Raw genomic sequence first — 15,936 nt, 5'->3', positions numbered from 1 at the left:
ATTTATTTTTAAGGAAAATAAGTGGACAAGTTTGCAAAAATGTACCTATTAAATATATAAAGATGTTAATCTTGATTAATTGTATAGTATTGAAATACTGAAAAATCAGAAAAATAACTATTCAACAATAATTAGTTAAATACAGTACATCCACATAATGGACTACTACATAGCTATTAGAAATGAGTAGCTAAAAAAATGGATAGATCTGGAAATATGTTTTTAAATAGAAAGGCAATCTGTTCAAAATTGGAAAAGGAGTACAAAAGGGCTGTATATTGTCACTCTGCTTATTTAACTTATATGCAGTGTACATCTTATAAAATGCTGGGCTAGACGAAGCAAAGATATAATCAAGATTGCCAGGACAAATATCAATAACCTCAGATATGCAGATGACACCACCCTTATGGCAGAAAGTGAAGAGGAACTAAAAAGCCTCTTGATGAAAGTGAAAGTGGAGAGTGAAAAAGTTGGCTTAAAGCTCAACATTCAGAAAACGAAGATCATGGCATCCGGTCCCATCACTTCATGGGAAATAGATGGGGAAACGGTGGAAACAGTGTCAGACTTTATTTTTTGGGCTCCAAAATCACTGCAGATGGTGACTTCAGCCATGAAATCAAAAGACGCTTACTCCTTGGAAGGAAAGTTATGACCAACCTAGATAGCATATTCAAAAGCAGAGACATTACTTTGCCAACAAAGCTTTGTCTAGTCAAGGCTATGGTTTTTCCTATGGTCATGTATGGATGTGAGAGTTGGACTGTGAAGAAGGTTGAGCGCCGAAGAATTGATGCTTTTGAACTGTGGTGTTGGAGAAAACTCTTGAGAGTCCCTTGGACTGCAAGGAGATCCAACCAATCCATTCTGAAGGAGATCAGCCCTGGGATTTCTTTGGAAGGAATGATGCTCAAGCTGAAACTCCAGTACTTTGGCCACCTCATGCGAAGAGTTGACTCATTGGAAAAGACTCTGATGCTGGGAGGGATTGGGGGCAGGAGGAGAAGGGGACGACAGAGGATGAGATGGCTGGATGGCATCACTGACTTGATGGACGTGAGTCTGAGTGAACTCCGGGAGTTGGTGATGGACAGGGAGGCCTGGCGTGCTGCGATTCATGGGGTTGCAAAGAGTCGGACACGACTGAGCAACTGATCTCATCTGATCTGAATCTGTAAAATAGTACATATTGTATTTTTATATTAAGATACCTGTATATATACATAGAAAAAAGTCTAGAGTATGCATGCAAATAAAATGAAAGGATTCTTAGTCATTTTGACTTCTTTACCTCTTTCTGTTTTGTCTTGAATATTTACAATATGCATATCTTACTTGGTATTGGGAGAGGGGCAATTTTTATTTTGAAAGAAAAGTCTGTTTGAATCTGGAAAAAAAACAAAAATGAATATCTCCCCAACTACTTATTCCTTCCATGTTTCAACAAGTCTACTCTCTTCTTTCTTTCTTTCTTCTCTTTCCCCTGTGTATTCTTTCAAGTTTTTATAAGCCATAGAGTGCTTACTTCCAACATCTAGGAAATGAATTCTCAAAACAGTTTATCCCATGATGGCGTTCAGTGCCACACTAGAACCCAAGGAAGCAACCACTGAATAATTCTTATTGAGTTTCTCTTCAGCCTAATTACATCTCTCTCATGTGTTTTTTACATTTGTGTGATGTTCACATAATTTTTATCACTTCCTTAACAGAGAAAAATAAAAGAATATTACAATTTTCCTTCTGTTCATTTATTCAGCAAAATGTATTGATCATCTACTATATGATGATCGTCTATGGTAGACTGACCATCTGCTATATTTCCCAGATATAAAATGGTGGCTGGGAATAGATCAGTGAATGACAAACCACAAGTCCCTGCCCTTGTGGCAAGACTGACATTGACCAAATACTTATAAATGTAATGAAAGTTCCAGAAAAACATCTATTTCTGCTTTATTGACTATGCCAAAGCCCTTGACTGTGTGGATCACAATAAACTGTGAAAAATTCTGAAAGAGATGGGAATACCAGACCACCTGACCTGCCTCTTGAGAAATCTGTATGCAGGTCAGGAAGCAACAGTTAGAACTGGACATGGAACAACAGACTGGTTCCAAATAGGAAAAGGAGTACGTCAAGGCTGTATATTGTCACCCTGCTTATTTAACTTATATGCAGAATACATCATGAGAAACGCTGGATTGGAAGAAACACAAGCTGGAATCAAGATTGCCGGGAGAAATATCAATAACTTCAGATATGCAGGTGACACCACCCTTATGGCAGAAAGTGAAGAGGAACTAAAAAGCCTCTTGATGAAAGTAAAAGTGGAGAGTGAAAAAGTTGGCTTAAAGCTCAGCATTCAGAAAATGAAGATCGTGGCATCTGGTCCCATCACTTAATGGGAAATAGATGGGGAAAGGGTGGAAACAGTGTCAGATTTTATTTTTGGGGGCTCCAAAATCACTGCAGATGGTGACTTCAGCCATGAAATCAAAAGACGCTTACTCCTTGGAAGGAAAGTTATGACCAACCTAGATAGCATATTCAAAAGCAGAGACATTACTTTGCCAACAAAGGTCCGTCTAGTCAAGGCTATGGTTTATCCTGTGGTCATGTATGGATGTGAGAGTTGGACTGTGAAGAAGGCTGAGCACCGAAGAATTAATGCTTTTGAACTGTGGTGTTGGAGAAGACTCTTGAGAGTCCCTTGGACTGCAAGGAGATCCGACCAGTCCATTCTGAAGGAGATCAGCCCTGGGATTTCTTTGGAAGGAATGATGCTAAAGCTGAAACTCCAGTATTTTGGCCACCTCATGCGAAGAGTTGACTCACTGGAAAAGACTCTGATGCTGGGAGGGATTGAGGGCAGGAGGAGAAGGGGACGACAGAGGATGAGATGGCTGGATGGCATCACTGACTTGATGGACGTGAGTCTGAGTGAACTCCGGGAGTTGGTGATGGACAGGGAGGCCTGACGCTGCGATTCATGGGGTCGCAAAGAGTTGGACACGACTGAGTGACTGAAATGAACTGAATAAACATTACAAAGGAGATATGGGTACAATAGGAGGGATATGTAAAAGAAACATTTAACCCAGAAAAGTTGCCATTTTTAGCTCCGACTTGAGCTGAAGGAAAAATGATGGTTAAAGAGGGAAGGACGGTAAGGGAGGAGCCCCGAGGGAGTGAATAACCTATACCAATTACCTGGGGTCAGAAAATAGAGACTAGGAAACTGAAAGAATAGCTTGTTTTCTCTAGAAAATCATTCTGTTTTCTTCATAGCACTCATCACACTGGAATTTATCTTGTCTATTTGCTTATGATGTTTACTGATTGTATTTCTATGTTTATAGTCTGTCAGTCTTCCCACTGGCCCACTCCCAGTATAAAGTTCTGTGGGAACTGAGGCTTAGCCCAACTCCTTCACCACTGTATTTTCCAAGCCTGAAATACATAATAGACATTCATCAGTATTTCTGGACTGAATCAATGAATTGCTGTGCTGTGCTTAGTTGCTCAGTTGTATCCAACTGAGTGGGTTGCCATCCCCTCCTCCAGGGGATCTTCCCAACCCAAGGATTGAACCCATGTCTCCCACATTGCAAGCAGATTCTTTACAGTCTAAGCCACCAGGGAAGCCCAAATCAATGAATTAGCTTGTGGTCCAAATTAGAGATTTTGGATCTTATCCTCAGAGCAATGGGAAGTTGTTGAAGAGTTTTAAAAAGATTACTTAAAAGCAATCTTTATGGCTGCTATGTGTTAATTTTTTTTATTTTTTGTATTTTCTTTATAGTGGATTTATTTACTATTTAAAGAGTCCAAACTCCTTTATTTTTAAGAAATTCAACAGGCTTTGTGGCATCCTCCCAAATATCTATTTATTTAGTTTGGATACTGCCTCTAATGTCTTTGTTAAATTTTTTTGCACAGGAATTACTGGACAAAATCAGTTAACCAGAAAACCAATATCTGCTTCTTAGCACTTCCATTTTGCTTAAGTTCATTCCTTTAGGAGTTCATAATAATATTCAAAACATGAATGGATTTTAAATGTTTTCTTCAGTTTGCCCTGAGAAAGGGGCAACAGGATGGGAAGAGACAGCTGAGCTCATTCATTCATTTATTCATTGATTCAGTTAAGTCTTTCATTCAACAGTATTTGTTGTGTGCCATGGCACTGTGCTATGTCTTGGGGCTACAGATATAAAAGATATAGTCTCTATCTTGAGGAAGTTCACAATCTAGAAGAAAGGCATCCTGGGAGGATATATTTAATCTGCAGTCATTTTGTGCCAATATGTGGAAGCTAAAGCTGATCTGTTGGTTCCATTATAGGGGCCCCAGCAACACTTTTTAGGAAGTCAGCCACAAGTTTGTATTTATAGAGTGTTTGAGGTCTTAAAAATAAATGAAAGATTAGAGAGTAAAGCACAAAAAGTGTAAGAGTAAATCCCTTTTATTCCTTACCATCTGTGGAAGATATTTTTAACCTAAAAACCTTAAGAACATCTTGTATATTCGACTTAGACTAGTTAAAAAGATTACAATTGGTTTCATTCCTAGCAGCACAATGCCATGTTTATACCAGCACTGCTATTTAAGACCTAGTTGCTCTAAAACTCAGTTCATCTCTTTGAAAAGGTATATAGTGATGTGTATGATTTCTCCAATCAATGCCCTGTAAGTTAATTAACTGAGGTTGTTCTCCTCCAGTAAAATATACTCTAGAAAAAAAATAAGAAGTGTTATTGCAAATATTCAAACATAGTAGAAATAAAATATGTACCAATGCCTGGTTAATTACATTAGTAGTGGGGTAACTCAGTAGACTCACTGTTTATCTTTTTCCCCCAGCTATTACAGCAACAACTAAACAGTTTCCTTTCCATTCTATGCTTTTGGGGGATATAAAAAATAACCTGCCTAAGGAAGCAATATCAAGCACCTTATGTACTGAAATATCAGTGTTTCAGATGTTCTGGTTTAGAAAGCACAGGGCAGTTTTCCAGCTCATGCCAGAAACAACCAGGAACTGATCTTCTTATAACAAATCAAGTGCAATATAGCAGAGAGAAGACAGAAAGCTTGGATTTAGGGAAGAAATACTCATCTTATCTCCAATTATTAATCTATTTTAATAAATACTTGGTCAATTATTTAAAATGGCAATTAACTAAATATTTTAAATAGATGAAGCTGACTATGCACTTTCCCTGGCATCAAGCAACTTTATACCAAGTTTCTGTTTAGAGAGATGACTGTCCATGCTTATCTCTGTCCTCTTCAGTCATCATGAAAGCTTCAAGCTCATCTGGTCCTACACCCATTTAAACTTTCATTTCCATAGAGATCAGGTATAAATACACTTCTACTACTACCTGTCCAGTTTTACAGCCTCCCAACACTTTTGACGGAGCCCTCTGGGACTGCACACTCAATATTAACACACTCCCCTGCTTTCGCAGTCTATTCATAGAAAGATCTCTCCTTCTCAGCACTTTGAAAAGTGCCAGCTTCCAAAAGACCTCCTCTCCCCTCCAGACTCACTGAGAAATAAAAAACCAAGTGCAGACTTGTTTTTCCTCACAAAGCCTTTATATCTCAAACCCAGAAGGAGAGTTTGGAGGGGCACTTAGATAAAATACAGATTCCTAGGCCTCACTCTAATAATCTGATTCAGAAATTTTAGGATAGAACCCAAGAATCTTCATTTTATTTTATTACTTTGCATTTTATTTATTATTAATTTTTATTGGAATTTACAACTATACTCCAATAATTGTGTTAGTTACTGCTATAGAGCAAAGTGAATCAACTATATATATACATATATCCCCTCTTTTTTAAAATTTCCTTCCCATTTAGGTCACCACAGAGCATTAAGTAGAGTTCCCTATGCTATACAGTAGGTTCTCATTAGTTATCTATATCAGATTAATACATAGTAGTGTATATATGTCAATCCCAATCTCCCAATTCATCCTACCCCACCTTCCCCCTTGATATCCATATGTTTGTTCTCTACATCTGTGTCTCTATTTCTGTTTTGCAAATAAGTTCATCTATATCATTTTTCTAGATTCCACATATAAGTGATATTATACGATATTTGTTTTTCTCTTTCTGACTTACTTCACTCTGTATGACAGTCTCTAGGTCCATCCACATCTCTGCAAATGGCACAATTTCATTCCTTTTTATGGCTGAATAATATTCCATTATACGTATATGTGTGTGTGTGTGTGTGTGTATATATATATATATATATATATATATATCACATCTTTATCCAAGGAATCTTCATTTTAAAGAAACTCTCTAGGAGATTCAAATGCAGGTTATCTGCAGAGAAGTGTTTGGAAGATGGGCTTTAGTTAAAACAATACTGTGTCCCTAATATGTGCCAAGAACATTATGCACATTATCTCATTTAACTTTTACCAAAAAAATCTTAAGAGATGTTATGAGCATTTTATAGTTGAGGGAAATGAAGCTTAAAGCAGCAAAACCAAAATTTGCATGAGATCACACAGCTGGTAAATAATGAAGATAGATTTGTACTATGTAAGTGCATGCTGCTTCTAACAACCCAGAAATCCAAGCTCCTAAACCAGAGATCAAGTGAAGAATACATTAAAAAATGTGTTCTTAAAGATGATTGAAAAGACAGAAAACCTAACTTTGCTGGAAATCATATTCCCCAGAAGGTCTATATATCTTACAATACTAAAGATATTGAATGGGAATGGTCTTTTCAAATAAAAGTTTTCAGCTCCCTCCACCCCGCCCTCACAGATAATCGCAGAAATCAGGTAGTCACATATTTCTTTGGCTTAGGTTAATTCCTTGTTTTGTGTGTGTTTGTGGGTTTTGTTTGTTTGTTTTTTATTTTTTTTTTTTGGCAGGACATAAAGCTCTTGGAAATACCTACAGAAAGAGTGCAGTCTCTGACTTCAAGAAGGCCTGACCAGTGCTCACCTGCTTCTTTGCTCCAGGGCTTGGTTGAGCAAGAATCCTAAAGTCATAAACAGAATATCAGACTTAGGCAGCAGTGTAGCTGGACTGGTCACTTGCCCTTGGTGTAGAGTTGGAATTGTACAGTTTGACTGGTTCATGTTGCCCATTGAGTAAATATAGTAAAAGTCAGCACGAGATGAGGTAAGGAACCTACCGAAAAGACACCAATACAGTTGGTATTAGCTCTAACCATGAGCAAAGCTTGCCAGACAAACAAGTTCATTTTAGTTTTCCCTTTGGCATTCCTCCCTAACTAAATTTCCAACCATCTATCCCAGGAATCTCGTTGTCAGAGTTTAGCGCACTTCAGTTATTTCTAATCATAGTCAAAAGTTTATTATATCCCCTTACTATCAGTGATGTTTTCCTTTAAACTTATCCACCTTTTAAAATGTATGTTTATTTAAAAGATATTTTGTATCACTATTATAAATGGAAAACCAGTGTCACTTGTTATAAATGGAAGAAAATCAGAAAAATCAGTACATAATTAGTAAAACAGTGTTCACCTGAATATCACCTAAGATCATGCTGATTGCATTTAATATGCTGACTAACATAAGCAAGAGAAACTTTGTCTATGGACTGGTATTCCTAGCCTGGAACCCAATGCTGTCCAGATGCTATTACTGCATTATGTTCCTTCCTTCCCTTCCAAATTAAAAGCCGGTTCTATATTTTTCCTTTCAGGGCTCAAGCCTCTAGTGGCCTATTCCAAGGGGATAATTAGCTCAAATTGAATAAGACAATTTACAACATAGGAGAAGGATTAGAAGAGATTCTCTCCAGATAATACATATGGGTTTTAACTCTTGCCTTCTTGAAATAACTGTTACCTTTTTTCTAGAAACCTATGATTGCCAAACCTCCAAATCATTGGGGCCAGAGCCTACCCTGGTGAGTCTGATTCCAGTAGAACTAAGGTGGAGTCCAGATAAGTAATTTGAATGTGCAACCTGTTTGGGAACTTTGGAATAACTGAAAGAGAGGTCTTTTGGGGGAGAAATAATAAGTTGATGGGGAAGATATTTTCATATGGAAGTGCTTGATGGTATTTGTCAAATCACAGTGACTGCAGACAAGGTTAATTCTGTAGACTTCAGTACCTAAGTAAGAATTTAATTGGAATCAAATCAGATATATCCTTATTACATTATTTTATTAAGATAATTTCAAAGTAGTGCCAGATACAAGTTTGGGGTAGGGGGTATAGACAGCCTGAGCCATATGCAAATATTCCAAGTAAATATCTGATAAAGATGGAATTTCAAATCAACTGAATGACAGACTACTTTTTAATCAGTGATTTTGAGACAATTAACTTTGCACAAAATGGTAGAAAAATAATATCTGTATGGATGAAACCATTTTATGTATAAAAAATGAAACTCCTGAAAAAAAGTGAAACATGCAATTAGTGAAAGTATACATTAGTCCATCCTTTTTGAAGTAAAATTCGACATTATATCCCCCAGACCTTACAAATACTTTTACTTAGCAATTCTGCATTTAGAAATTTATCTTGAGGAAATAATCACATAAGTGCACAAAGTTGTAGAATTCTCAGAAAACACTGTTAATAATAATGCAAAACTAGAAACAAAATATTCAGAGATACGGTTTGGTTACAAAAATTATGGTACACTTGTACAGTGAAATGTATTTCAAGAATGAAATATGATTATGCCTATTTATTGGTATGGAAAGACACATGATATGTTATAATATGAAAATCCAGGTTACCAAATACAATATGCTTATTTTAAAATATATATAGTTATATATTCAAAGAAAAAGCCTAGATAGTCTCCAAAATATTAATAGTCTTTGTCTCTGGATGGTGGAATTAAAAGTAAGTTTTGTTTTGTTTTGTTTTTTTATATTTTTGGACATTTTCTGAAAAAAAAAAATGACAAGCACAAATTATTTTTAAAATTAGGAAAAACAATAAAGATATTTCTATTTTTTCACATACCCTTTAGCTTAGCAGTTCTAATCTAGGAATTTTTCTTATAGAAATAATCAGTGATATATGCACATGCACCAAAATAACACTCAAAGATTGTTCACTATGAAATTATTCATAATAATGAAAAATTAAAGTACCCTCTCTTCAATAATTAGGGTTTTTTGGTTTGTTTTTAAAGTTATTTTAACCATCTTAACTATTTTTAAGTGTACAGTTTAGTAGTGTTAAGTATGTTCACATTGTTGTGAATTATGATATTTGTTAATAAATTATGGCATACTTTATTATGAAATATTATTGACGTGCAAAACTTTGTGACATAATGTCAGGTAAAAAAATCATTTCATAGCAAGGTATGCGTAATATGATTCTATTTTGTTTTAAAGACATTTAAAACGATTTTTTATTGAAGTATTTAACAATGTTATGTTAATTACTGCTGTACAACAAAATGATTCAGTTAGATACACACACACACACATATATATTCTTTTTTATTCTTTTTGGCCATGCCACATGACATGCGGGATCTTTCCCAACCAGGGATCGAACCCATGCCCCCTGCATTGGTAACATGAAGTCTTAACTATTGGACCACCAGGGAAGTCCTATACATTTTTTAAAAAAATTCTTTTCCATTATGCTTTATCATAAGATATGAACATAGTTCTCTGTGCCATACAGTAGGACCTTGCTGCTTATCCATTCTACATATAAAAGCCTATATCTACTAACTCCAACCTCCCACTCCAACCCTCCCATAACCCCCTCCCCCTTGTCAACCACCAGTCTGCTCTCTATGTCTGTGATTTTGTTTCTGTAAAACAAGCTTTTTAAAGAGTTAAAAAAAAAAAAGAGTTTACTTTTTTGGAGAAGTTTTAGTTTCATAGGAAAATTAGGGGACGATATAAATCTTTCCCATATACCCCCCTGTCTGCACACATGGCTAACCTTTCCCACTTCAACATCACTCACCAGAGTGGTACTTTTGTTATAATTGATGAACTGGAACTGACACATCATTATCACCTGAAGTGCATAGTTTACATTAGGATTCACTTCTCATGTTGTACAGGCTGTGGTTTTGGATAAATGTATAATGACATGTATCCATTGTTATAGCATCATAAAAAGTGTTTTCACTCCCTGAAATTCTCTGTGCTCTGACTTCTCTGTGCTCTATTCATCCCTCCATCCTTCTCCCTCAACCTCTGGAAACCACTTATTCTGTTATTATCTCCATAGTTTTTCCTTTTCCAGAATGTAATATAGTTGGAATCATACCATATGTAGTCTTTAAAGACATTTTATAAGCACAGGAAAAACAAGCCTGGAAGGATATATATTTAAATGTATACATACATATTTCTGGATACTGGCATTACAGGTGATTATTTCCCCAAGTTTTTACAAGAAACATGTATTACTTTTGTACTCGGAAGGGAAGAAAAAGTAAATGTTATGGAAGAGAAAGGTTTTTATCTCTAGAGTAATCAATTTTTGTTCATCTTCCTGTGCATCTCAAATTGTCTATTAGAGTATAACTATCATGTGGGCAGAGATTAGGTGTGTGGTTTTTTTGTAATTTCCCTTGGTTCTTCCTGCTATATAGAGTTCTGCATTCAATAAATGTTGACTAACTGCATTCATGCATGTGCATACATATAAGTCTGTGTACCTATGTGGGCATGTATAAATATGCCAACTTCTTTCTCATCAATAATGAGATAAATAGTGACAGGTTTTTTTTTTGTTTGTTTTTTAAGTGCCATAATTCTACTGACTTTTCACCATATGTTGGGAAAAGAAAATACTTGCCAAGCTAAGAGTACAAAGTGACCATTAAAGATTTGGGGGGCATACCAGTGAAGCTTGTAAGTTTTAGCCCAAGCAGTTATTTTTTTGTGTGTGCTATCTCACTTTGGATAATATTTGCTCTAGTTCCAGTTTTCTATAATTCTACTAATGAGTCTATCTGGGCATTTTATTTGTAATATTTAAATAAAACTCCAACTGTAAGTGGGCTATCTGTACCCACTCTGGGCTCCTAGTTATAAGCAAGTGTTAAATCAGCTGAAGTGATATGGGCTTTGAGCTGTTGGGAAGCTGGTAAGCAGGACAGGTGTATGTGTCTTTAGTCACATTTCATTTCTCATCGCCAAAACTCCATATTCCATATCAAAACTGAGACAAGAGTACAAAGTTTGTGCTTTAGGTTATCAGCTGGTGCCCAAGAGAGAATTAATATTAAAATCCCTAAAACCACTAAATTATTTTAAAAGATTTCTTAAAGTTCTGCAGAATCAGATAGCAGAGCTTAAGGATTTATACATTTAACCTTAGAAATAGGACAGAATAAAGACCCAATTTGAGTCCTTGATGATTTGATTTTTTTAAAATAGTTATGGCTGTGCAAGGAAGGCTTGGAATGTGACAGACATTTTAAAGGTAGATTGTGGTTTATCCTTAATTATAGCTGTAGCTGAGCCTAGTACTTGGGTTGGGGCCTAATCATGGCCCAGGCCTTTCCTCAGAGACACAGCTGGTAACTGGGTAGTACTTCTGCTTTCTTTAATCCTCTGATAGAGAATTATTGATTCTGAAATCTCTTGTAGGATGTTTTTACACAGGGAAGTGGTGACTACAGAGGTGGGAGTTTAGAAATCTGAGCAGATGGACCATCTGTGAATTTATACTGCCTCATTACTTTAACCCATTAGAGGCTGCATCTGAGTTACAGCCCAGATACATCTACCTCAGTTTCATGGACTACACTAAAGCCTTTGACTGTGTGGATCATAACAAACTGTGGAAAGGTCTTAAAGAGATGGGAATACCAGACGATTTTACCTGTCCCCTGCGAAACCTGTATGTGGGTCAAGAAGTAACAGTTAGAACCCTGTATGGAACCAACTGATTGGTTCAGGATTGAGAAAGGAGTACGACAGGGCAGTCTGCTGTCACCCCGTTTGTTTAATCTATACACTGAGCACATCATAAGAAATGCAGGGCTGGATGAGTTACAAGCTGGAATCAAGATAAGCTGGAGAAACATCAACAGCTTCAGATAATGCAGATGATATCACTCTCATGGCAGAAAGTGAAGAGGAAATAAAGAGCCTCTGATGAGGGTGAAGGAAGAGAGTGAAAGAGCTGGCTTAAAACTAAATATTAAAAAAAAAAACTAAGATCATGGCATCTGGCCCCATTACTGCATGGCAAATAGGGATTTGACAAAGTGACAGATTTCCTCTTCCTGGGCTTTAAAATCACTGCGGAGGGTGACAGCAGCCGTGAAATCAGAAGACGATTGCTTCTTGGCAGGAAAGCTATGACAAACCTAGACAGTGTGTTGCCTAGAAGAGACATTACTCTGCCGACAAAGGTCCGTATAGTCAAGGCTATGGTCTTTCCAGTGGTCACATATGGTTGTGAGAGCTGGACTGTAAAGATGGCAGAGCACCGAAGAATTAATGCCTTTGAACTGTGATGCTGGAGAAGACTCCTGAGAGTCCCTTGGACAGCAGGGAGATCAAACCAGTCGATCTTAAGGAAAATCAACCCTGATTACTCATTGGAAGGACTGATGCTGAAGCTGAAGCTCTAGTATTTTGGTCACCTGATGTGAACAGCTGACTCATTAGAAAAGTCCCTGATGCTGGAAAAGATTGAGGGCAGAAGGAGAAGAGGTCGTCAGAGGGTGAGAAGGCTGGATGGCATCACCGATGCAATGGACATGAACCTGGGCAAACTTCAGGAGGTGGTGGCCTGGTATGCTGCAGTCCATGGGGTCACAGAGAGTCGGACATGACTGGGAGGCTGAACAACAACAGTGTTAACCCATTGGAGGCTGTATCTGGGGGACACACTAATACCACTGTCTTCTTACATATTTAATGCACTGTCAAGGTATAAAATGTCCCTATGAAAATCCAAAGTGCTACTCAGCAGACCTTATATTCTTTCTGTTCATCAGCAAGCCCTATAAGTCTCACACACCCAAAACCTGGCAGTAGGATACCTACACTCAGCAAAGATTTAATAGCAGAGAGCACTAGTGAGGTCTCATGTGACCCAGATGTACTCCTCTTTCAAATTAACCAAAGTGTTAATTTGTGAATAATTAAAACCCTAACCCACTTTGAGACCCCTCAACCAGACATTTTGTGGGGAGATACAGAGGGTACCCTTTTGATGAAAACATGGGAACTGGCACAGGAGTCAGTGAGAATTACAGGTTTATAAGCAACACATTCCTAATGCAGGATGCTATGGTCCCACTCACATCCTTGTCCTGTGAAACTTCTATACCACAGCAAGGTCTGTACCCTTATAGAATATACTCACAGCCTCTAATTTAGTGACTCATCCTGTGTTTCACCCGATAAATAAATAAGTGACTCTAGAGAAGTCATATTTTTAAAATGCTTGGTAGTGTTAAATTGTGTATAAATGAACTTTCAAAATATAGTCCATCATATAATGTGTGACCAGTTGTAGGGAGCGGACCCTTGAAAAGAGAGATTGTCTAAAAGTGACCACTGAGCATCAGTTCTAGATATTTTTCTTTAGCAGTTCAGTTTCTAGGCTGAGCCACTCACTTTGCCTTTTTTGTTAATTATCCTGCAGATTTTGGAAGAGTCAGAAATCTGACCTTTGCAGTTCTTTGTAGAAATCTGCACACTGGCTACTTTTATTGCCTCCTGGCTGAATATTTTTAAATTCTGTTATTTTGTTTCCATGTTGTCATTGGTCTAGCCAATGCCCATTCCTTGTTTATTCCTCTTCATCCTCATATAAGACTCCTGTTTCACTTTCCCACTCTCCATATACAATTATCGTAACTTTAGTTTCAGTTCAGTTCAGTTCAGTTGTGTCCGACTCTTTGCAACCCCATGAATCACAGCTCGCCAGGCCTCCCTGTCCATCACCAACTCCCGGAGTTCACCCAAACCCACCTCCATCGAGTCCGTGATGCCATCCAGCCATCTCATCCTCTGTCGTCCCCTTCTCCTCCTGCCCCCAATCCCTCCCAGCATCAGGGTCTTTTCCAATGAGTCAACTCTTCGCATGAGGTGGAAAAGTACTGGAGTTTCAGCTTTAGCATCCTTCCTTCCAAAGAACACCCAGGACTTATCTCCTTTAGAATGGACTGGTTGGATCTCCTTGCAGTCCATGGGACTCTCAAGAGTCTTCTCCAACACCACAGTTCAAAAGCATCAATTCTCCGACACTCAGCTTTCTTCACAGTCCAACTCTCACATCCATACATGACCACAGGAAAAACCATAGCCTTGACTAGACGGACCTTTGTTGACAAATAATGTCTCTACTTTTGAATATGCCGTCTAGGTTGGTCATAACTTTCCTTCCAAGGAGTAAGCATCTTTTAATTTCATGGCTGCAGTCAACATCTGCAGTGATTTTGGAGCCCAAAAAATAAAGTCTGACACTGTTTCCATTGTTTCCCCATCTATTTGCCATGAAGTCATGGGACCAGATGCCATGATCTTTGTTTTCTGAATGTTGAGCTTTAAACCAACTTTTTCACTCTACTCATTCACTTTCATCAAGAGGCTTTTTAGTTCCTCTTCACTTTCTGCCATAAGGGTGGTGTCATCTGCATATCTGAGGTTATTGATATTTCTCCCAGCAATCTTGACTCCAGCTTGTGCTTCTTTCAGCCCAGCGTTTCTCATGATGTACCCTGCATAGAAGTTAAATAAGCAGGGTGACAATATATAGCCTTGATGTACTCCTTTTCCTATTTGGAACCAGTCTGTTGTTTCATGTCCAGTTCTAACTGTTGCTGCCTGACCTGCATACAGGTTTCTCAAGAGGCAGGTCAGGTGGTCTGGTATTCCCATCTCTTTCAGAATTTTCCACAGTTTATTGTGATCCACACAGTCAAAGGCTTTGGCATAGTCAATGAAGCAGAAATAGATGTTTATCTGGAACTCTCTTGTTCTTTCAGTGTTCCAGTGGATGTTGGCAATTTGATCTCTGGATCCGCTGCCTTTTCTAAAACCAGCTTGAACATCTGGAAGTTCACGGTTCACATATTGCTGAAGCCTGGCTTGGAGAATTTTGAGCATTACTTTACTAGCGTGTGACATGAGTGCAATTGTGCGGTAGTTTGAGCATTCTTTGGCATTGCCTTTCTTTGGGGTTGGAATGAATACTGACCTTTTCCAGTCCTGTGGCCACTGCTGAGTTTTCCAAATTTGCTGGCATATTGAGTGTAGCACTTTCACAGCATCATCTTTCAGGATTTGAAATAGCTCAACTGGCATTGCATCACCTCCACTAGCTTTGTTTGTAGTGATGCTTTCAAAGACCCACTTGACTTGACATTCCAGGATGTCTGGCTCTAGGTGAGGGATCACACCATCATGATTATCTGGGTGGTGAAGATCTTTTTTGTACAGTTCTTCTGTGTATTCTTACCACCTCTTCTTAATATCTTCTGTTTCTGTTAGATCCATACCATTTGTGTCCTTTATCGAGCCCATCTTTGCATGAAATGTTCCCTTGGTGTCTCTAATTTTCTTGAAGAGATCTCTAGTCTTTCCCATTCTGTTGTTTTCCTCTATTTCTTTGCATTGATCGCTGAGGAAGGCTTTCTTATCTCTTCTTGCTATTCTTTGGAACTCTGCATTCAGATGCTTATATCTTTCCTTTTCTCCTTTGTTTTTTGCTTCTTTTCTTTTCACAGCTATTTGTAAGGCCTCCCTAGACAGGCATTGTGCTTTTTTGCATTTCTTTTCCATGGGGATGGTCTTGATCTCTGTCTCCTGTACAATGTCATGAATCTCAGTCCATAGTTCATCAGGCACTCTATCTATCAGATCTAGGCCCTTAAATCTATTTCTCACTTCCACTGTATAATCATAAGGGATTTGATTTAGGTCATACCTGAATGGTCTAGTGGTTTT

The sequence above is a fragment of the Bos javanicus genome, chromosome X (assembly GCF_032452875.1).
Source record: "Bos javanicus breed banteng chromosome X, ARS-OSU_banteng_1.0, whole genome shotgun sequence".
Taxonomy (NCBI): Eukaryota; Metazoa; Chordata; class Mammalia; order Artiodactyla; family Bovidae; genus Bos; species Bos javanicus.
This window is presented reverse-complemented; position numbering follows the sequence as displayed.